The sequence below is a fragment of the Balaenoptera ricei genome, chromosome 2 (genome assembly GCF_028023285.1).
Source record: "Balaenoptera ricei isolate mBalRic1 chromosome 2, mBalRic1.hap2, whole genome shotgun sequence".
NCBI classification, from domain to species: domain Eukaryota; kingdom Metazoa; phylum Chordata; class Mammalia; order Artiodactyla; family Balaenopteridae; genus Balaenoptera; species Balaenoptera ricei.
The window spans coordinates 110,214,971-110,238,998 of NC_082640.1; the positions used below are offsets into that span (position 1 = coordinate 110,214,971).

At 39.8% G+C, this 24,028-nt stretch overlaps 1 protein-coding gene across 4 annotated transcripts in view; it reads right to left on the minus strand.

Moving 5' to 3' along the window:
• Nucleotides 1-24,028, minus strand: part of FMN1 (formin 1) — a 452,266-nt gene that overhangs the window by 182,291 nt on the left and 245,947 nt on the right. The window lies entirely within an intron of this gene.

Genomic DNA, 24,028 nt, shown 5'->3' on the forward strand with positions numbered 1-24,028 from the left:
TTGTGGCAGGGCTACAAAAATCAATAGGAAATACGCATAAAACATCACCAAATCTTATGTTTTTAATGTACTTTTCTGGGTAAAATACAAACTAAAGAGCTATGCTTCCTCTCCCACCTATGTACACACAAACTTACCAAAAATGTAGTGAAGACAAGATTAAACAGTAACATCTACATTTATATTGGTACTAACTAGCTGAGTTGCTTGCTGGTTGAACAATAAGGGATAACAGGAGCTTGCTCCAACCAAGACTGTCTATTTGTCCAACTGTCTAATTACCTATTGATTGATGCTGAATCAATTCTCGCCAGCCCTTTATCTTTCTCTGCTCAGCATGGCTACTCTTATCTTACTGTTAGGCCGAAAGTACAGTAAACACTAAGCTTTCATCAAGATAAAAGGAAAATCTGATTTTCAGCCTAATGTGTTTAATCATTTCAACATTAGCCTTAAAGAAAGATTCTTGGAGGATACAGAATTGCAGTTTTTAAAAGAAATAAAGAAGGTACTTGGTATTTTTATTTCTTTTTTATACGAAAGCAAAGGAACAAGATATTATGTATATCAAATATCTTCTTAAAAAATGCAATTTCTAGCTTTTTCTTAGAGAACACAAATTTAAAGTGAAACGATTTTTCAAGATCAATACAAAATTAAGAAAAACCTACTGAAGCTTCGTGTAAACATTCAGACAGGTATTCATTCATTAACAAATATCTGCTGTGCATCTGTTACATGCCTGGCACTGCTCTGGACTCATGCCCTTGACATCATAAATTTTGTAGAATTTAATGATTTAAAATTGCTGAGAAGAACTAAAAAGGCGAATAAAACCATGACTTGAACTAACTGCAAAGCAAATTCAAAATAAGAAAAGCTTTGGGAATTGACTAGATTTATCCTTAAAAGACCAAGATAGTGACCGAGATACAAGCTTGGTCGTGGCATACACATCAACGTCAAGGAGACAGGCCCAAGAATCAAATTTATGACAAGAGGACAACTGGGTTGCAAAAATGTCTTCAAACCAATATTCACCATGCTATCCAGTTAGGGTTCTGAAAACCCTGGGTAACACATTCTACCTACAGGAAAAACAAGGTTCAAATTCAAGGTTTTCTAATAGCTAATTAAAAGAAAGCAAGAGAGTAACCACAAGAGAACAGAGAGAGAGGGAGGGACTGAAATTGAGATTGAGGTTCTGTCTGTCATTGGATAAAAGCAAGCAGCCATTATCAAAAAGTCTATAAACAATAAATGCTGGAGAGGGTGTGAAGAAAAGGGAACCCTCTTACACTGTTGGTAGGAATGTAAATTGGTACAGTCACTATGGAGAAAAGTATGGAGGTTCCTTAAAAAAAAAACTAAAAATAGAACTACCATATGGCCCAGCAACCCCACTCCTGGGCATATATCTGGAGAAAACCATACTTCAAAAAGATACATACACCCCAATGTTCATTGCAGCACTATTCACAGTAGCCAAGACATGGAAGCAACCTAAGTGTCCACTGACAGAGGAATGGATAAAGAAGATGCGGTACATATATACAATGGAATATTACTCAGCCATAAAAAAGAATGAAATTCTACCATTTGCAGCAACATGGATGGACCTAGAGATTACCATACTAAGTGAAGTAAGTCAGACAGAGAAAGACAACATATATCGCTTATATGTAGAATCTAAAATGATACAAATGAACTTATTTACAAAACAGACATGGACTCACAGACTTTGGAAACAAACTTATGGTCACCAAAGGGGAAAGGTTGGGGGAAAGGATAAATTAGGAGCTTGGGGTTAACATATACACACTACTATATATAAAATAGATAACCAACAGGGACCTACTGTATAGAACAGGGAAATCTACTCACTATTCCGTAATAACCTATGTGGGAAAAGAATCTGAAAAAGAATGGATATATGTGTATGTATAACTGAATCACTTTGCTGTACACCTGATACTAACACAATATTGTAAATCAACTATACTCCAATATAAAATAAATATTAAAAAAAAAAAACAAAAAATATAAACAAAAACAAGCAAATCCATCCCTTCATTGTTCAACCAGGCTGTCCTGTGGAAAGGATGTTACCATCCTTGCAATTCTGTTTAATAACCTGGCGCGGCAAGTGTTTGGAAAGAAAGTGTCTGTTACCTTCGGCTGGACTGAGACCTTAAGAGTTTTCTGAAATGCGGTGCTACTTCCTAAAAAGGGGGTAGGCAGTGCTCAAGTCAGAGCATTTGTATTCTCTTCCCTATTTGTGTCAAATTCTCTGTCTACCTCTAACTAGACCTTTAAAAATAGTCTCTCTTCAATTGTGGAATAACACCAGGTTTCTCAAAACCAGCTAAAATGGTAGGAACACAACGGACACGGAATGGATATATGCCCTAAGCCCTCGTTTCGTTTGTTTTCATGACTGAAAAGTTTAATTTTTTTTCTTTTACTACAGTAAAAAAAAGAGAGAGAGAGAAAGGAAAACATGAAATCTACCATATTAACAACATTTTAAAAGTACAGTACATCACTGTTAACTATATGCACACTGTTGTACAGCAGATGTCTAGAAGTTTTTCATCCTACATGACGGAAACTCTATACCCCTTGAACAGCTACACTCCATTTCCTTCTCCCCCCAGCCCCTGGGCAGCTTTCTGCTTCTACAAGTTTGACTGCTTTAGATACCTCATGTAAACAGAATCATGCAGTATTAGTCCTTTTGTGACTGGCTGATTTCACTTAGAATAACATCTTCAAGGTTCATACATGTTGTAGTATGTGATAGAATCTCCTTCCTAAGGCTGAATAATATTCCATTGTGTTTGTGTGTATATATATATGTGCGCATATACATATGTGTATATATGTATTCCATTGTGTGTGTGTATATATATGTGCGTATTGTATGTGTGTGTGCATATATATAAATATATCCACCAGTGAACATTTAGCTTATTTCTACTTCTTAGCTATTGTGAATAATGCTGCAGTGAACAGGGGAGTGTAAATATCTCTTTGAGATCTTGTTTTCAATTCTTTTGGATAAATACCTAGAAGTGGGATTGCTGGATAATGTGGTAGTTCTATTTTGCTAATTTCTCAGCATCTTTACCAACACTTGTTATGTTTTTGTTTTTGATAACAGCCATCCTGCTAGGTGTGGTTTTGATTTGCGTTTCCCTGATGTTAGTGATGTTGAACATCCTTTCATATACCTGTTGGCCATTTGTAGGTCTTCTTTGGAGAAATGTCTGTACATGTCCTTGCCCATTTTTAAATCAGGTTTATAAAAACTGAGTTGTAGGAGTTCCTTACATATTTTGAGATACTAACCCTTTATCAGACATACGGTTTGCAAATATTTTCTCCCATTCCATATATACCCTTTTCATTCTGTTGATTGTTTCTTTTGCTGTGTAGATGCTTCTTAATTTGATATAGTTCCACTCGTCTATTTTTGCTTTTGTTGCCTGTGGTTTGGTGTCATTTCCAGGAAATAACTAGCAAGACCAATGTTATGAAGCTTTTCTCATGTTTTCTCACAGGAATTTTACACTTTCAGATCTTACATTTAAGTCTTGAATCTATTTTGAATTTTGTTTATGCTGAAAGATAACAGTCCAATTTCATTCTTTTGCATTTGGATATCCAGTTTTCCCTGCACCATTTGTTGAAGAGACTATCCTTTCCCCATTTTTTAGTCTTGGCACTCCTGTTGATGATCATTTGACCACATTCGTGTGGGTTTATTTCTGAGCTCTCTCCTCTGTTCTGTTGGTCTATGTCTGTCTTTATACCAGTACCATCCTGTTTTGCACACTGTACAACAGGCATACCTCAGAGATACTGCAGGTTTGGTTCCAGAGCACTGCAATAAAGTGAATATCACAATAAAGTGAGTCACACAAAGTTTTTGCTTCCCAGTGCATATAAAAATTATGTTTGCACTATACTGTAGTCTATTAAATGTGCAAGAGTATTATGTCTACAAAAGCAATGTATATACCTTAATTTAAAATAGTTTATTACTAAAAAAATGCTATCACTTGAGCCCTTCAGCAGGTGGTAATATTTTTGTTGGTGGAGGGTCTTGCCTCAGTGTTGATGGCTTCTGACCGGTCATGGTGGTGGTTGCTGAAGGTTGGGGTGGCTATGGCAATTTCTTAAAATAAGACAGGAATAAAGTCTGCCACATCCATTGACTCTTCCTTTCACAGACAACTTCTCTGCAGCCGGCAGTGCTGTCTGATAGCACTTTATCCAGAGTAGAACTTCTTCCAAAATTGGAGTCAATCCTCTCAAACCACGCTGCTACTTTGGCAATTAAGTTTGTGTCATACTGTAAATCCTTTGCTGTCATTTCAATAGTCTTCACAGCATCTTCACCAGGAGTAGACTCCATCTCAAGAAACCACTTTCTTTGCTCATCCAGAAGAAGCAACTCCTCATCTGTTCAAGTTTTATCATGAGATTGCAGCCATTCAGTCACCTCTTCTGGCTCCATTTCTAATTCTAGTTCTCCTGCAATTTCCACCACATCTGCAGTGACTTCCTCAAAGTTACCCATGAGGGTTGAAATCAACTTCTTACAAACTCCTGCTCATGTTGATATTTTGACTTCTTAGCGTGAGTCACCAATGTTCTTAATAGCATCTAGAATGGTGAATCCTTTCCAGAAGGTTTTCAATTGACTTTGCCCAGATCCATCAGAGGAATCACTATCTATGGCAGCTATAGCCTTACAAAATGTATTCCTTAAAGAATAAGACTTGAAAGTCAAAATTACTCCTTGATGCATGGGCTGCAGAATGGGTGTTGTGTTAGCAGGCATGAAAACAATATGAATCTCATTGTACATTTCCATCGGAGCTCTTGGGTGACCAGGTGCATTGTCGATGAGCAGTAATATTTTGAAAGAAATCTTTTTCCTGAGCAGTAGGTCCCAAATGTGGGCTTAAAATATTCAGTAAACCATGTTGTAAACAGATGTGCTGTGATCCAGGCTTTGTTGTTCCATTTATAGAGCACAGGAAGAGTAGAATTAGCACAATTCGTAAGGGCCCTAGGATTTTTGGAATGGTGAATAAGCACTGGCTTCAACTTCAAGTCACCAGATGCATTAGCCCCTAACAAGAGTGTCAGCCTGTCCTTTGAAGCTGTGAAGCCAGGCTTTGACTTCTCCTTCTCGAGCTATGAAAGTCCTAGATGGAATCTTCTTCCAACAGAAGGCTGTTTCAGCTACACTAGAAATCTGTTTAGTGTAGCCACCTTTATGAATTATCTTAGCTAGATCTTCTGGATAACTTGCTACTTCACCTTGCACTTTCACGTTATAGAGATGGCTTCTTTCCTTAAACTTCATGAACCAACCCCTGCTAGCTTCAAACTCTTCTTTGGCAGTTTCCCCACCTCTCTCAGCCTTCATAGAATTGATGAGAGTTAGGGCCTTGCTCTGGATTAGGCTTTGGCTTAAGGGAATGCTGCAGCTGATTTGATCTAGCTAGACCACTAAAACTTTCACCGTTTCACTTTATTATCATCTGCGTGTTCACTGAAATAGCACTTTTAATTTCCTCCCAAAATTTTTCCTTTGCATTCGCAACTTGGCTAACTGGTGCAAAAGGCCTTAGCTTTGGGCATATCTCGGCTTTCGACAAGCCTTCCTCACTAAGCTTAATCATTTCTAGCTCCTGATTTCAAGTGAGAGATGTGTGAATCTTCCTTTCACTTGAACACTTAGAGGACATTGTGGGGTTCTTAACTGGCCTAATTTCAATATTGTTGAGTCTTAGGGAAGAGGGAGGTCTGAGGAGAGGGAGAGAGATGGGGGAATGGCTGGCTGGTGGAGCAGTCAGAATACACCCAACATTGATTCGGTTCCCCATCTTATGTGGGCGTGGTTCATGGTGTCCCAAAACAATGACAATAGTTACATCAAGGATCACTGATCGCAGATCACCATAACAAATATAATAATAATGAAAAAGTTTGAAATGTTGTGAGAATTACCAAAATTGGACATGAAATGAGTAACGCTGCTGGGAAAAATGGCACCAATAGACTTGCTTGACACAGGGTTGCCACAAACCTTCAATTTGTAAAAATTGCAGTACCTGCAAAGCACAATAAAGCAAAGCACAACAGAACAAGGGTGCCTGTAGTTTGTAAAGCTTCTAATTTAGGAAGTGGAGGACACTACCAAACAAATTATAAGAACAAAAATCAGAAGTAAAAAAGGGGTTAAAAAGCCCACAAAGAGTAGAATACATATTTTAAAATAGTCTTAAGTCCAATATGCAAAATGACTAAAAAAAAAAAAAAAAAAAAAAAACACGGAGCAAAACAACACATTAGACTTAATAAATAGACCCAGTGGGAGTTCAGTCAGCTAAAAAGTCCCGTCCAAGACTTCAGTATATATTCAGATCATTCCTGAGGTCACTTGAGGTTGTATTTCTATAGGACAGACTTATAGAAATGGTTCAAAGAGCATGTCCATTTTACATTCTGATAAATATTGTCAAATTGTTTCTAATAGGTGCCATCAATTTATACTCCTGCCAAGTATTTGAGAGTGACAGTTTTCCTGTTCCCTCACCCACTCTGAGTATTATCAATTTTAAAAATGTTGGTCAATATGATAGGTAAAATGTTTTTTCACTATTTGGCATTTTTAGTGATTTAATAGTAAGGCTAACCATCTGATTACTGGTCACATGTTCTTGTGAACTGTCTTTGTATCCTTTTTGCTGTTTTCCAATGACTATCTATTGGGCTGGTTCAATGCAAAGAAATTTAAATAATGACATAGCTGAACAGCAGGAAGAGAGACTTACACAGAGATTGCTGTGGATAAGAGGCATTTTCTAAGGGAAGAAGGGGGAAGCGAACTACCTTTTACTGCACCCCTACTAAGGTTTTATGCGCCTCTGCACACGAGCCAATCCAAGTGGAGAGTTGTGAATTGGGGGCAGTGAGCACCATGATATTGTAAACTTTTATTCCTTTAGTGGCCCCCTGTGGATTTCCAGAAAGGTAACAATACTATAGGCTCAGGAGTCCTGTAGAGTCAGTGCAGTCACCTCACTGCTAGGGCGTTAAAGCAAGGGGCACAGAACTAGAAGGACACTTTGTTCTAACCCAATTCTCCTTTCTGATATTTGTGATCAAATGTCATTACTCCTTATCCAGATTTTTACCTATTATCTGAGGCATTTACCTTCACAGCAGAGTAGGTAGGAAGAAAACATCGAGGAAAAAAGACAAGACTGAGAAAACTGATGGAGAGAACAAACAAGGAAAAGAAAGAGGGAGGACAAAGTTTTTTTGTTTTTTTTTTTTAAAGATGTTCAGTTAGTTATCAACCAATAATTATTACACTGCTTTTAAAATATTCTTTTTTAGAATCATGGTCAAGTTTCAAATAACCAGATGCAATTTATGGAGAACCTTCCACTAACTGAAAATTCCTCTTGTTTTTCTTTTATTGTATCATACTCATTCTTGCTAAGCTAACTTCTAGACAGATAAAGTCAACTCCAAAATTCCTCTCTGAAGAGAAAGAAAATATGAGAGGAAGATAAACTAATCTTGGGTATTCTTCCCAATTCACTAGCTTCTCTAAAATATCATGGGCTTGAAAGAAATCACAATCAACTATACCTTCCCTATTTGCATTACTGAACAGTGAAGACTGGCGATCGTAATGATTATCTGGAAAACTTTTAGGATCCTAAATTGCCTGAGGCTGTCAGATATATAATAGCCTGCCTTTCTTATAGTAGGAACTTTTCTATTGAATACATTTAAAAAATAACTATAGGACTTTAAATACAAAAAACCACATAACATATCAAATCATTTATTAACTAAAAATTTAATTAATCAGCACCAACCCATTCTTTAAGCATTCTGGTTGTTATTATCCTGTGTTATTTTAACAAATTTTTAAAGTTGTCTGGCCCAAGTCAAAGGTTCCCAGCAATGTAACAATCTAAGTAGAAATACAAATAAAACTAAGAATGAGAGCCATAAATACAACGGTCCTGCCCTCTAGCTTTTAGCTTGAGCCTTCTGAGCTGTCATATTCCCTTGACCAGCTATGGAAAGTGACAGGCATCATCATTTGGTGACTAGTCGTTAAGAGAAAAATCAGGAGACCAGCCTTCTATTTCTAGGCCTGCCCTGACTATCATCCCACACCAATGCTGAGACAGTCAGTCCAATTCAGCAACACTCACAATATGCAAACTCCGATGTTGGTGCACTGCAGGGCTATAAAGATTAAAAATAACATATATATATACACACACACAAACACATACACGTATGTATATATATGTACATATATATACATCCTTGTTCAATGGGAGTTCAAAGACCGGTTTATTTATATGAGAGAAACTCACATAAATAAGTCTGACATAAGGGAGCTATTTACAGGGATCAGCTAACATGAAGAGTTTCTAATTGTTCTTAGGTATATGATACCTAAAAAAATGCCAGGACTCATTGAAAGTGGGGATTTTAAGTGAAATGGCTGTTTCGGGTAGAGTCTTCCTCTGGGTAACCTGAAAGCATTTCCAGAAGCGTTACACTCAGTGCCTTTTTCCTGAAACAAAAGTCCAGGTCTCACCTCTGGAAAACCTCTCAACGAGGGAGAGTTGAGAGATGAGAAGCTCTGCAGACCAGGACCTGCAACCAACACTGTAACCTAAGCTCCCCTTAGCCACGCAGAAAGGGCTCCTTCCATGCCACGTGGCCGGCCACTGGGGTGAAGGTTCTGCATTAGGCATTACGACCAGCCAGCAGGAGGGGCTTTCACACTGCAGACCCTCAGGCCAGTCCTCCACATTTGACTGCTGGATATTGGTAGGATTCCTGACTTTATTAGTCCATAGCTTCATAATGAGAATGTCAAATTCATGGTTTTCCGCGTGGATGTGGAACAGGTAGGCAGAATTATGCCTTGAAGCTCTCAATGTGACCTCCTTCCAAGTGGGTCCGGGGAATAAAATGCCCATTTCAGGCTGTTCGAGAAAGATATTTCAGAAAACATTTATGAGAGAGTATGAGTACTTATAAAAGTTTGCTCATCTACTGAATATTCTGCTTTAAGTGGATTTTGGAATGACTTAGCTGTTAGCGTTGAAGAAACCTGCAGATGTTGCCTGACTTACCCTCTTCCTTTGGAGTGGCCCAGATATTAAAGGATGGACCTTACTTTAGAAGAAAGCTCACACTTTAAGAAATTATTACAGTTACAGGCATATAACAGACACATATTTATAGCCATTTTCCATCAAACAAATAAAATGCAATCCTACCTCAGCTAATTGTAAACACAACCTAAATTTTTCATCCTATTCCTACTCTATGATTGTTCCCCATACCCGTTTTTCATTCTTCTTTGTCTTTAGCTGCATATTACTTGATTTGTTATAATCCTTAAAATCATTTTCTAGTATTAAGTAGCTTTTGGCACTGAAGCGTTTCACTTTATGTCTGACTGGAATTCCTCATGCTTCCATTTCAAACAATCTTGTTCTGCTCTCAGGGAAGGCAGACAATGGCTGGTCTCACCATCCTCTACACAAAGCCCCTTCATAAACCTCAAGACCATTTTTTTTTTTAAAAAAAAAAAAAACAACAAGCGATGCTTTATATCAAAGCCTTAAAAATCAGTTTCTGAGAAGCATTAGCAAGCCCTCAGTTTATCTTGGTCCTATCTGGAGTCAGCTGAACTTGGCAACACATGGCCTTCTCCTAGGTATAATTACAGTCTGGAGGAGAATGCAATTTGTGCAGCATTCCACTGACCTACAAGCTGACCTTGTGCAGGGGCAAATTCACAGGTTGTGTGAAACCCTATTAGACATGCCTAGTTTAAGGCAAAGCCTTTCCAGACCCCCGCCGCATGCTAGGATTAGGGCCTGTCACACATGCGCACTATTACATCGCCTAAGGACCTCTCACCATGCCTTCCAGAGAGGGGAAGGCAGGCCCACACCCCACCCTGTCTAAACCTGCACCTTGAGCCCGTGCATCCAAATCATTATTATTTCTTACATATGTGGATTTTTAGAAAAATCTGCCTCGTTGAATAAGAATGAAGACAGGAATGGGAAGACAGATTTGCTCCAGTGGAAAAACCACACCCTGACTGCTCAACTAGAAAAGTCTTGCCAGACAGACCAAGAAAGAATTCCTGCCAGGTCCAGTGGGATTTTCACATCTTCATAAAATCCATATATATCTTTAGCTTTCTGCCTGAGCTTGGCAGACGTGGCCAGAAATAAAAATAAAAATAAATCGTCTGGATAGGCCATGAATGCTGGAGGCACGCTTGGCCAAGTGAGTTCGGCACAGCTACAAAATAAAGAGAATCACAGAAGCCTTCTTCTTCCAGGGAGCGCTCCCTGTCTGAAAAAGAGGAGTCATTTCCACACTTATACCTTAGCTAAACGCCAAACACGTTGAAACCTAAAGCAGATCAGGTGGGTATTCTGTTCTTCGGCTTAGTCCACACATTTGAACTTTCTCAGTTTCAGTCACGGGATTTCCATCTCCAGTGAAGTCGGTTTTATCACAGAGCCTGGAGGACAGGCCCCATGTCTAGTTAAATACAGCCTTATGTGTTATCACCACTGAACATCTTTCGGTCACTTCAGGCAAATTAAGTACATGTGAAATTTGCTGCCTTTCCCTTCTTCCACCAAAAACAAACAAATAAATGAAGGATCTACATACATGGGTAGATATTTACTTTCGAGACAATGATATATATCAAATCTCCACGGGCAGGACATTTTCGACTATAGAGAACAAATTAGTACATGGCTTGCCTCTCTCAGGGAGATCAAACAACACAGTGGAGAATACACAGAAAGGAGACAATCTGACTCTCCAAAGCAAAACTCTGAAAAACACTATTTCTATTTTTGTGCCTTCAGACTGGCCATATCTTTTGCTTATGCTTCATATCAACACTCACCAAATTCTACTACTTGGCAAAACTACAGACATTCGGAGGCTGGCATAAAGCACATGTGCTACTGATGACAAGTCAGCTTGCCTCTTTAACAGTAATCCTTTGCATTTCTAAGGCACTAGCTTCCAAACGGACCAAGGTACTTTCACAATGACTGCTGCATTTATCTTGAAGACATTCTCATGCACTAGGTTGAAAAGCAGGTAGAATCCTACGGCGGAGATGTAGAAATTGATGCACCTATCCTAAGGGCTTTAAGCTTGGGTGACTGAGCTGATAATTTCCTCTGGATTCCTCCAAATCACAAATATAAATTAGTATGGAGTCTGAATTTTGGCTGGATTAGAGAGAGCAGTATCTTCTGGGGATGAGATAGGGTATATATCAGGGAACCCCTAGGTTTAATATTTTTACTCTCATTTAACTCTCACCCATTCACATACTTCCCAAATTGGAAATCCTTATTTTATAAGTAATAGAAATCTAATTTGGAAAACAGAGTGTTTCCCAGTGGACATTCCAAGATGTAATGTAAGATGATACACGGTCATGAGGCATGGTAGCCCGTGGATGTAGGCCTTATATGCACCCTCTCCCCGTGCACCCCCCCAAAAAAAAAATCATGGGAATAAGCAACTGACACAATCCCACTTCACAGCTGTGGCCAGCCTTGTGCCCTCCCTGACACTGCTAATGTGATGGTGACTGGAGATGAGGCAGGTAAGCAACTACTTTTCCCAGCCAGTACCAAGAGCTAGGGCCAGCTGGAGGGGAACAGCAGGACCAAAGTTGGCAGCCATCTTGCTCTCTCCTCAGGGAGAATGAGCGCTCCCTTGGACACATGCATTTGTTTCTTGGTTGGTGCCCAGGAAAATAAATGCTGACTCAGGTTCCTTGTCCCTTCTTCTCCTGCAGTCCACCCCCTGCCACTCTTTGGCATCACACCCAGAGGAGCTGGTTGGCGGGCTCCATGGTGCCATATTATGAAATGTCACGTGACTTGGTGTAAACGAGCCCTCGCCGCTGATGGCCAGCGTGGGTGGGTACGCTTCTGGGTAGTGGCCTCCATCAACTGGCCTGATAAATGGCGTTAAAATAAGCTTTCCACACGCAGCCTGATATCTGTGCCACCAAATGTTTCAAGGAAAACTAAGCTGCACTGTTCTGTCAAACTGTTAGGTCTGAATCTCTTCCATGGCCTTATTTCTGGGGACACGTAAAATTGCTCAGATGAAATTTACTTTAAGGATTTAGGCTCTTCACCAAGAAGTGTGAAAAGGCAAATTGTCATCCTGTCCTGCGTCTGAGAACGTATTTGGCATCCCATTCCCTTACTGATGAGACAGAAAAACGCTTTTATTGCTTTTCGGGCCAGTGAATTCTGTTCAGAAAGCAAATGGGGAGAGAAGGCCACAGCAGGTGAAGGCTGCGGTGGGGCAGGGAGGGAAGGGCATGGTGGGATTGGGGGGCGGGTGTGGGCAGGAGGTACTTCTGCTGGTTTTGGAGTTTTCCTGTTATGTAGAGAACAGACTCCAAAAACAAAATCACATGCGTTTACTCTTGATCAGAGACTCAGGAGAGACATCAGTGCATTCACTGTCCTCTCTGCAGACAGGACCAACACTACTGTCACACCAAGGTACAGATGAGAAACGCCATCCTATGATTTCCTCGTGCTCAAGGCCCCTTAAAGAGTGCTTGCCTTAATAAATATGAAACAATTCTAAAACACTGACAACTAAGCTGGTGAGAAGCAACTAGACAGAGGGCTATACAGCAGAAAAAAAGAAAAAAGAAAAAGAACAGAAGAGTATGAAGATATCAACTTCCAGTGAAACATAAAACAAAAAACAAAATAAATATTCAAGACTCGGACCTTGATGATGTGAATACTAAGCTTTGGTGGTCAGAAAGTGAGAGGAAACAGGGACTCTCTTTGGGACAGATGTTAATGTCAGGACAACCTAGGAAAGCTCAATTCCGTACCTTCAGGTGGTCTCCAGTCATCATGGCTCAACTTTCTCAAAGCCAGGAACTTATTCCATACATGTAACTCGCCCTCTAACACCAGGGAGAAGATTTTATTTACTCTATTTTAGGAGGGATTGGAGCACAGTGGTTCATTACTCCTGATACACCAGAGGCATGATGCCACAGGACCTCTGAGTCATGTTTTACTTGTTTTTTTGTTTTACATTTCTTTATTACAATCTCACTTCAAATTCCTGTCTCAATAACCAATCTGCATGCCTAGCAAAGACTGGGAGAGTAAATGTTCCTTCTCTTCCCCTTCCCACCCTACTGGACCTAGCATCGAGGAGCAAAGGGAAAGCTTTCTCTCCATTACTCCTAAGTTGCATGGGAAACATCTCCATCCTATATACCTCTGTATCCTGTAGGCAAAGCCCTTAGAGAAGTTTGGTGGAGACACTAAAAAACTGTCTATGGTATAAGGCAATTAACAACCTCTGGGATATCCTCTAGAAGTTTAGGGTGCCTGTGAATTAACAGGGACATCATGAAAAATACAAAATCTCGTTCACCAGGTATGGATGAGACCTGTTTTGTATGGAACTGTATTCCCCCTAAAAAAGATATGTTGAAGTCCTAACCCCTAACACTTCACAATGTGACCTTATTTGGAAATAGGGTCATTGCAGATGTAATTAAGATGAGGTCCATACTGGAGGAGAGTATACCTCTAATCCAATATGACTGGCATCCTTTTAAGAAGATGGCCATGTGAAGACACAGAGACACACCAGGAGAAGGTCAAGTGTTGATGAAGGCAGCTGTATGCCAGGGAATGCCAAAGATTGCCAGCAAACCACCAGAAGATAGGAAGAGGGGGAGAAGGATTCCCCTACTGGTTTCAGAGGGAGCATGGCTCGGCCAACACCTTGATTTCAGACTTGTAGTCTCTGGAACTGTGAAGACAATAAATTTTTGTTGCTTTAAGTCACCCGGTTCATGGTAGTTGAAGTTGGCCCTAGGAAACTAATACAAGGAGTGAGAATGTTTTATTTATAATAAGCTTCCAGGTGATACTTATGCTGCTGGACCATGGATAACACTTTGAGTAGCCAGGTGACTGCAAATGAATGAATGAATGAATGAATGAATGATTTTGTTTACTATCACTGGCACTTAGCACAGAGCCTGATATATGTTTGTACATTTATATAATCCCTAATTCCCAGAGTTTTATTTTCTGCTAACTAACTAGCTGGAAATGTACCCCTTCCTCTATCAATTTCCATGGAGTCCTCTTTCAAAGCTACGTGCTCAGTCAAGGAGTACGGCTTTCTCAGATAAGGCCAATCCCAGGTACACAGACAGCCATACTGCCCTCCAAAGGATTATAAATAACAAAGTTTACAAGACCTTTGGGCTTCCTGCCTTATTTATATAATTTCTCACTTAATATTAAGACATTGAATCTAGTCTCATACATATTCTTGGTGGCTCAAATAGGGCTTTTCTCTCCAAAATTTAGAGTGTTAGGCTTTTGAAAAGAACACATGCTAATAATTACTCCAAGCTGGTTAGAGATAATGGGCAACAGAAAAGTTATTATCTTCAATGTCATCGTATGTCTTTGATATGATAATCATTGCATTCAAGGTATCAGAAATGATGGATGGCCTTTGATTTCGCGTGTACCACGATGCAAATTACCTGGCTCTTTCTCACTCCTGCTTGGAAGGTGAAGAGCTAGTGACAGTGGGCACCCCTAGCTTCAGGGCCTCCAGCCACTAGACAGCAAAATCGGTGACAAAACTCAAAGAGAAACACTTCCTCTTTAAAGATACCTAGGGCTACTTTCCTTTTTCCTTTTACGGACATACTTCATCTAGAACAACCTCGCACATAGTTCTAATTCACAGCTATTGCTGTAACATGCACTATTTACTGCCTAAGTCATTCTACCCTGTTAACTTTCTGGGTAACAACAGATGACATAAGCACCACATTGTTTCTAAGGAGGCTCCCTGAGTTCCTTCTATAAACATAAAATGACGATTCCAGGAAATGTTAGTAAGAAAGGAAAGATGAAGGAGCATTGTATATACATATTTTAAAACTGCTGCAAGTTTTGGTTAAGGCTTACGGTCTATAACCCAGCACATTTCCCCTAAAATTAGTCTTTATCATCCTCCTTACTCTCACGGCCCATCTATCACAGAAAGAAAACACATTATATTCTTCAGTCATCCATGGGAATGGAGTAACATCACGATCCAAAATATTTATTCGCCATGAGCCTCTATATCGATCTTGGCTAGAATCATGAATATATGTTCCCTGAGGTTCCCTCATATGGACAGGTCACCTTCTGATAGTATGAGTGCAACAAGCACACAGTAGGTGATTTGCTCAGGGTCCTCCAGGAGTCCTACTTCTACTCCTGTGTTCCTTCCCTAGCAATACATCTCCTTCCAGCAAGGATGTGCGTGCCTCATCCATTCACGTTGCAACAAGGCAATAGCCTCTAAGAGGTGAAGATCACAACTACTTTGAGTTTTAAGGTAGCACAGTAAAGGCCTGTCCACTTCCTTTTCTCTTATAAAATCAACCCCAAATGAGAACACTGAGGATCAGAGACACACAATCCACCTCCAGTGAAACTAGCAGACCCCCTTAATTTCCAAACAGAAACACGAAGGCAAAAGTAATTGGAAGAGGGGTAAATTCCATGGCAGAGTGACAGAAGGACAAACCTAATTGTCTGCAGAGGAAGGCAGAACCTTGGACGTGCATGAATTAGAGGCACCACGTGCTGGGGAAGGGTGAGGTAGGGAGCTAAAAATAAGGGGATTATTTAAAAGTTAGTATATGGTGCAACTAGGTGCCAGGTGTGTATAATCCCATTTATCATTATCAGGAAGTATAGTTTCTAAACAAATTCAACCAGACAGACTTGGGACTCGTGGACATCAGGCACAGGAGAAGTTGGGATTGAGGTCTTGTACTGGAACGGAGTCATTTTCAAAATTCCACATCCTTTCTTGGATTCTCTCTCAGAAAACTGGCAGTCAGGCTGACACCCCAGCCCCCAGAGTCAGGTGCCTGGAGAAATTCCACCTGGAAAAATGGATCCGTCTAAGAGCAAAGATCAACAGACGCTGTCATTCAGGGCCCACCCAAATGAAATGGCTGGTCTGCAACTGTTTACCCTACTGGGAGACCCATCATTGGGCAAACTTCATCCATTCATACTGAGCTTCCATCCAGGTTTATCATGCCTTGATCTTATACATAAAATAGCAGCCAAGGATCACCAATTATTTGCGATAATCCTCTAATGTGAAATACAGAGGTCACAAACAAAAAAATGTAAAAAGAGAAACTTGGAAGAAGGGACAGAAGGAAAGTAAAAAGCAAAGGAAAATGTGAAGAAACTATAATTTATAAATTCAGAAAGGGAACTGTATTCTTTTAGAAATGAGCTTTTATAAATTCACATAGAATTCTGAAATACAAAAACCCCTGTCTACCAAAATAGGAAGTCCATGGTGACTGTTTAAAATTGTATTCACAATAGACAGCAGAATATCAGACAGATGGCCAGAGAGGGCATTGAAAACTGGTGCCCCTGGGGTGCAAGGTGGGAGCGGAATGGGGGGCAACAGGAAATCTTTTTTTTTTTAACAATTTTAAAAGCTGTGAAATATTATAGAAAAGAGTAGCATGTGCACATTTATGTATAGTTTAAAGGACGACAAAAGTAAACCATGTACGGGCGTACACCTTACCAAACCGAGAACAGTTAACACCTTCGAAGGCCCTCTATCTTCCCCTACAATTCACCTCCAAAGGGACCATTTTTTCTAAATTGTATATTTATTATTCCCTTGCTTTAGAAAAAAGGTTTTGCCACAAACGTATGATTTCATAAAATTTTTTGACTTTTTATGTTTTTAACTTCAGACCAATGGAATCATTCTTCTGTGACTTGCTTTCTCCATTGAACATGGTGTTTAAGAATCATCAGTGTGGATGCAGGTAGCTGCAGTTGAGTCTTTTTTATAAAAGCTGTGTAGTATTCTGTGATACTCCTCCACTCTGATGTTGATGGCCATTGTTGTCATTTTCAGATTTCTGCTATTATAAACTATGCTTTTACGAACACTCTCACGAGTCTCCTGGTACAAAGTTGCAAAAGTTTGAGCAGAGGATGTACACGTGTTCACGTGAACTAGACAGAGCCAAACTGTTTTCCAAGTATATAGAACAACTGACCTTCCCATTAGCAGCAATCAGAGTTCTTACTGCTTCACACCCTCCCAACATTTCAACAGTTATACTTTTTGATTTCTGTCAAGCTGGTGGGCCTAAAATGGTATCTCTGCATTTCCCTAGTTGTTGACTTGTTGATCATCTTTTCATACATTTAGTGACCATTCATTCCATGACAAGCCTGGTCATATCTTTTGCCCATCTTTCTATTGGAAGGTAACCATTTTATTACTGACTGGTAAGAATTCTACATATATTTTGGGTAGTAATTCTTCTTCAGTTAAATATGTTACAAATGTCTTCTCCAAGCTTGTGGCTTATCTTTTCATACTCTTTGTGGTACCTTTTGAGGAGCAAGAGTTTTAAAATTTTTTAATGTAATTTTATTTAATGTACTTATTTCTTATTTGATATGCTTTTTGTGTCTTTTCCATGTGAGGTTAAAAAATATGCTCCTATATTCTTTTTTTTTTAAAAACTATTAACTTTTTCCTTTCTCATTTATGTGCTTGATACATCTGGAATTGATCTTTATTCATGACATGAGGGAGGGAATCTACTTTCTTTTGGAGATATATATATATATATATATTTTTTTTTTTTCCAATTTTTAAAGTACTTTTCTTTAATAGTCATTTTCCCCACTGATCTGAGAGGCCACATTTGTCATATATTAGTTTCCAGATATGCATGGATCTGCCTCTGAACCCTCAATTCTTTCCATTGATCTTTGTTTTTTCTGTGCCAATTATTACCACACTATAGCTACCTTACTGCCTATTGCTTTATTTTTCTTGATATGAGGTAGAATAAGCATCCTACCTGGTTTTTCTTTGTCAGAATTTTAAAATTTTTTTGAATTTTATGTTTATTATTCCCTTGCTTTTTAAAAAACAGTTTGCCACAAATGCATGATTCCATAAAATTCTTTGGCTTTTTATGTTTTTAACTTCAGACCAATGGAACCATTTTTCTGTGACTTGCTTTTTTCACTAAGCATCATGTGTAAGGTTATTTTTGAAACTCTGCTCTTCTATACAAATTTTTAGAATAAGCTTGTCAAATTCCAAATAATCCTACTTAGATTTTGATTGGAATTACTTTGAAACTAGAAATCAATTTGGGGCTAACTGACATCTTTATAATATTGGTCTTCCTATTCATGAAAAGACTATGTCTCTCCTTTTATTTAGGTCTACTTCAATACTTTTGCTATAATAATTTTTTATTCATTGCTGGATTCCGTTTACTAATACTCTGTTCAGGATCTCCACATCTATATGAGAGAAACTGACCTGTAACTTTTCTTTCACTTCCTGTCCTTGTCTGGTAGTGCTATCAAGACTATATTCTAGCTTTGAGCGTAACATTCTCTATTCTCTCAAGTATTTTGTGTAAGAAGAAAATGCTTGGTGTAATAAAACCATCTGGGCCTGGAACTTTCTTCATAAGAAGATTTTAAACTATGGACCCAATTTCCTTAATATTTATAGAACATTCCAGTGTTCTATTTCTTCTTGACTCTGTTTTGGTAATTTATGTTTTTCAAGAAAGTTTTAAATTTTATGTTATTTTCATTTATTGCCAAAAGTTTGGTCACGGTATTCTCTTATCTTATACATTTCTATCACATCTATAGTTACATTCACTTTTACTTTCCTATTATCTTTATTTATGTTTGTTTGTTTTGCTCAATCCTGCCTAAAGTTACTGAATTTTGGTTTCGAAGAATAAACTTTTGACTTTATCGATCTTCTATATTGTATTAAATTTTTTAAAAAAATTTCCATTCTCATCTTAAAATGCATTAGGTTGAACCATATGAAATTCTAAATATTTGATAACATTTGACCTGCAAAAATGGCTTTTCCTGGGGCTTCCCTGGTGGCGCAGTGGTTGGGAGTCTGCCTGCCAATGCAGGGGACACGGGTTCGAGCCCTGGTCTGGGAAGATCCCACGTGCCGCGGAGCGACTGGGCCCGTGAGCTACAATTACTGAGCCTGCGCGTCTGGAGCCTGTGCTCCACAACAAGAGAGGCTGCGATAATGAGAGGCCCGCGCACCACGATGAAGAGTGGCCCCCACTTGCTGTGGCTGGGGAAAGCCCTCGCACAGAAATGAAGACCCAACACAGCCATAAATAAATAAATTAATTAATTAATTAAAAAAAAAAAGGCTTTTCCTGTTGTTCAACCTAATTTTTCCTTCTAATTTCTTTGGTTTGTTTTTCTTTTTCTAGCTGTTAATTTTGGATGCTTTATTTTTTACCTTTTTTTCTAATATAAACACTCATGACCATACATTTTAGTGATATCCTTTGAGTCTTAGTAACCAGTATTGTTTGAATTATAAGGGTTTTCTGAACCCCATTATAACTTCTTTCTTGATCCGTGAGTTATTTGCAGGTGTGAATGTAAATGTTAAAAGGCAAGGAGGTTTTTGTTATTGACTTATGTAAATTATCTTTTTGTTATTGATAAATTATTTCTAACTTAATTTCATTTTGGCCAGAGGACGGTCTGTACGAAAAATGGCTTGAAATTTGTTGAGGTTTTCAGGACCTTTGTTTTTCTTAGGTCTTTTAATATTGCTCGACTCTTAAAATTAATCCATGCATTATGTTTTGAAAATAAACTGTAAGTCGATTCAATCTGATTATTAATATAGAAACCAACCTAAAATATCACACTTTAAAGAGCGTCATCATCACCTAAATCAGTGATTCTAGACATGGTTATATTTATTTATTTATAGCCTATCATGTTCTAAAAGGATTTAAGGAAGCACCCTCATGTTGCCTCCCACCGGCCGCCATACTTAAAAATTGTTCTACCAACATAGATTACTATGAAAGCCAAATAAAAATAGTACTGGAAAACGCTGACAACTTTTATCATCTTTTTGTTGTACTGCATGGTTTTCTCTTGGCACACCTTGAGGACGTTCATCTCTGAGCATCTAGCTTAAATTCATTTGTTTTAATTACACAGCTGTGTCCCAATGGGACACAGACAGACAAATGAGAGGGTGAGATGGATCTCTGCTAGCCCTCTGGAGGTTCAGGAGTCACCCCTGCATGAGAGATGAAGCTTCTGGTTGGAATCCAACCTCCTGTTCTCTTTTAGGGGTGACACTAGGGGATTTTCCATTGTCCTTATTCCTACTCCTGATGGTCATGATGATGGTGGCGATAGTGTGGTTGAACCAGCAAATATTTATGTATCAGACACGCAGCTAAACACTTCACAGATTATTTTAATTCTCACAATCACCCTTTGAAATACGTACTATTATTATTCTCACTTTACAGATGAGGGAGTGGTACGGAGGAGCCTTAGAAAGATGAAGGGACTTACCCCATGGATAAAGTGATGACTCAAAAGAAAAAGTCAGGCCTGTGTGGTTGGTTTCCAGAAAGCCCTGCTGACCACGACGCGACCACCTTCCATACTTAGACTAGTCGTGACTCTTGGTGCCCTGGGTGTGCTGGAGGAAGCAGCTGATTGGAAGCCTTGAAACTGGCTTCCTGGTGGCTCTGAGGCAAACACACACCAAGATCTTAGCCAATTGGTGTGAACTCCGTGTGCTGGCCTGTGAGTCTTACTTTCTTTTCCACGTACCTTCAGCCTCAGAAGCTCATCCCTTCCACTGGTGGCAACTGAACGGCTGTGTCCTACAGAGCTGAACTGTTCAGATACCTCCACATCCCAAGAGCATAAGTAATACACAACAAAAACATCACATGGCCCAGTTTCTCCAATGCCTTACTAAATCATGCTAAACATCTCGTATGCTTTAGGCATTTTGCTGCTTTTCTGAACCACATTCTTCCCTAAGCAACCATCTCAGTGTCTCATTTTTTCCATTAGTAAGATGATTATAGTACAGAGTGAACTATTTATAATGAGGCCCAGCTCAGGCACTGTGGCTTTCAGTTGGCTTCATTTTAAAGCCATCTTTCTTTGTTAATTAATGTACCTTACCCAATGTTGTAAGTAACACTCATTTATGTTCCTGAATTGAGCAGGGAGGAAAAGGACCACACCCAGAGTGAAAGATCCAAGGTCTTCAGAATCAGTACCAATGCCATAACAACTTGAAAGCAAAGTTTAAAAGTTAGTTTTTGTGTTTGCTGTAAACTAAGGAAGTTGTACAAGAGAGTCTACAAGACAGTCAAAAGTGATGTGATAATTAAGTCCTGAATTAACCCCCTGGTCCTTGCAGCTCTATACTATTTTTAAAGACCACCCCCCCCCCCAACCTCCTAGGACATTTTGCACATGCAAAATGTCTAATGTGACTAATAAGGTACCTAGCATAAAAGTTAATGAATGAAAATGAAAACACTAAAACTCAGGTTATTTAGTAACCAGGGCCTGGAGCCAGATCCCAATTAAACCACTCTGGTGGTGAAGGAAGGGACGAAAATGCCCAATAGGTTCCATCTGGCTGCTCCTGTGGGTCAATCTAGAGCCTCACGGCCCTTTCAAATTAGCCTCCCCACCTTCTCCTCTCCCTTACGATTGAAGGGCTAAGGGCAGTCCTCCTCACAGGGCACTGGGGAAGTCCATGTAAAGGGCTTGGCCGCGAAGGAATCCAGCTGCAAACAAGCACCACTCCCCAGCTCTTCCCAGCCCAATCCCTTTTGTCATTCATTTCTCTGGAGGGCCCCTAACCCTCCAATCCCATTTGTACCCCACTGAGGAGATCTGATAATGGTCCTGGCAGAGCTGTGGCTTTTCAAAACTTCTGGCAGGGGCCTCGCTGACCCATAACTTGCCTACACACATGACTTCTTCTCATACTGTCTTTGTAAATTGACCATGGCTAACCTTGCCGCCCTAATCAGATCAATCAGAATAACATTTCTTTAGCTGCTGCACGCTGGCAGCCTCCTGGGCTGAGGCGTGACTCTGAGTCAGCCTCAGATACTGAAGGCGGATTTTGGAGTTTCCAACGGTCTCAGGTTTCCTTAGCTTTTATCACAGTTGGTGAGCTTTGTCGGGCCCGTGTTTACAGCCATGCAAATTAGCCTCAGCTGGAGAGAAACCAGGTCAGGCCTAAAGGAAATCAAGCTCTGGGCCAAAAGGTACTTTATCAAAAATTGTAAGTGTAGCCATAGTACTGGGGGCAAGCCAGACTGTCCTAGGAAACACGTGGATGGCTGTGTCTGGTGAAAACTGAACTCTTGGCTTGGCCTCTGGACCCTGGCAACGCTATGGAGAGATGGAGGGGAGAGTGCACACCAGCGGAAGGGGGCTGGCCAACTCGGCCACTGGCTGCTGCCGCCAAAGACATTTTCTGTTAAGCAGAGACAAGTGTGAGGAGGGAAATGTTGCATCTTTGGGGGAAGAAACATTGTGTCTGTGAGGCTGGTTTGCAGTATATCCCACATTACTCATTGACGAAGCAAGGTCCAAATCTGAGGTTGCACTCTACTCACACATTCGTATACACTCAGTTTTAAAATGCGTGTGTGAAGGTGTCCACGTACAGATATGATCTGATACTTTGCATCTGGAAAGCATCTTTAGAAACATCCGCTCCAGAGGCCATGACAGTTACAGAGACTAAGGCCAGAGAGGTTACGTGACTGGACACACAACTGCTAACTAGTTACCTTCAAGACCAGACCTCTGGCGCCTTTCCATTGCAGTTTTCCCCATCAGATTCCAGCCCTTCAATACCCCAGGACATAGAGAAACTTGGCTTATTTTAAAATAAACCTCCAATACGTTTATGTCTCTTAAGATTAGGGGATTATTAAAATCCTAACAATTGCTCCCTGAGCTCCCACATACCTGTGACTCATACACCGTGGTGCTGATGGTGTCAGGCAGTCTGATCTATGGGTCTGAGCGCAGAGATGTTGGTTCACATGTGACGCCCCTGTCTATCTGCCCTCTAATAAATAAGACAAAAGTTGGTGGATCTTGAGTGTTCCCATTTGCAAAGCAGAAGTGATGACCATATCCTTGGAATTCATCTAATTAAAGTTTACCTTTTGACAGATGAGAGACCTGAGACCCAGAGAATTTAAAGAACTTGCCCAAGATTCAACAGTTGGCTAAGGTCAGAGCCATAAGTAGAAACCAGGTCTACAGACACCGAAGCCAGAGCTCTTTTCACTAAACAATGACCAGGAAATAAAATTCAGACTTCTCCAAGTGAATATAAAGTCAGAACTTGTAGTTAAATTCAGACCAACAGACCATTTGTCAAGTGATTAAGAACACAGATTCTGGGGCTGTTGCTGGATTCACCTCCTTGCTCTGCCACTTAAGAGCTGTGCGATGCTGGGCAAGTTACATAACCCCTCTGAGTTCCAGCTTCCTCATCTACAAAATGGCAATAATCATAGAACCATCTCACTGGGTTCTTGTGATGACTGGATAAATTAATACATGCTAGGCACTTAGCCAAAAAATGCTCACCTAGCATTAACCATTATTATTGCTATTGAAAGCTTGTTATCTTCACTTGAAAGATTCTACATAAATACAAGGTTATTAAGACTTCTGTTCGTGTTAAGCACATACCTGTGGACGCACGTGTATGTTTTTGGGGCTGTTTTGATCTTTGTGTATATTGGAGACGTGTGCACTCTGCAAGGCATTTATGAGTTCATTTTAGAAGCACCCATGTGACCTGGGCTTGTGACTTAAATACACATATAAGATCTTTGGTCATTCTTGTAATTTCCTCACATACTTCTAGCTTAAAACTGGAGGCCAGAGAAGTCACTGCCACCACCAAGGTCCCCGCACTGGCACTCAGGCTC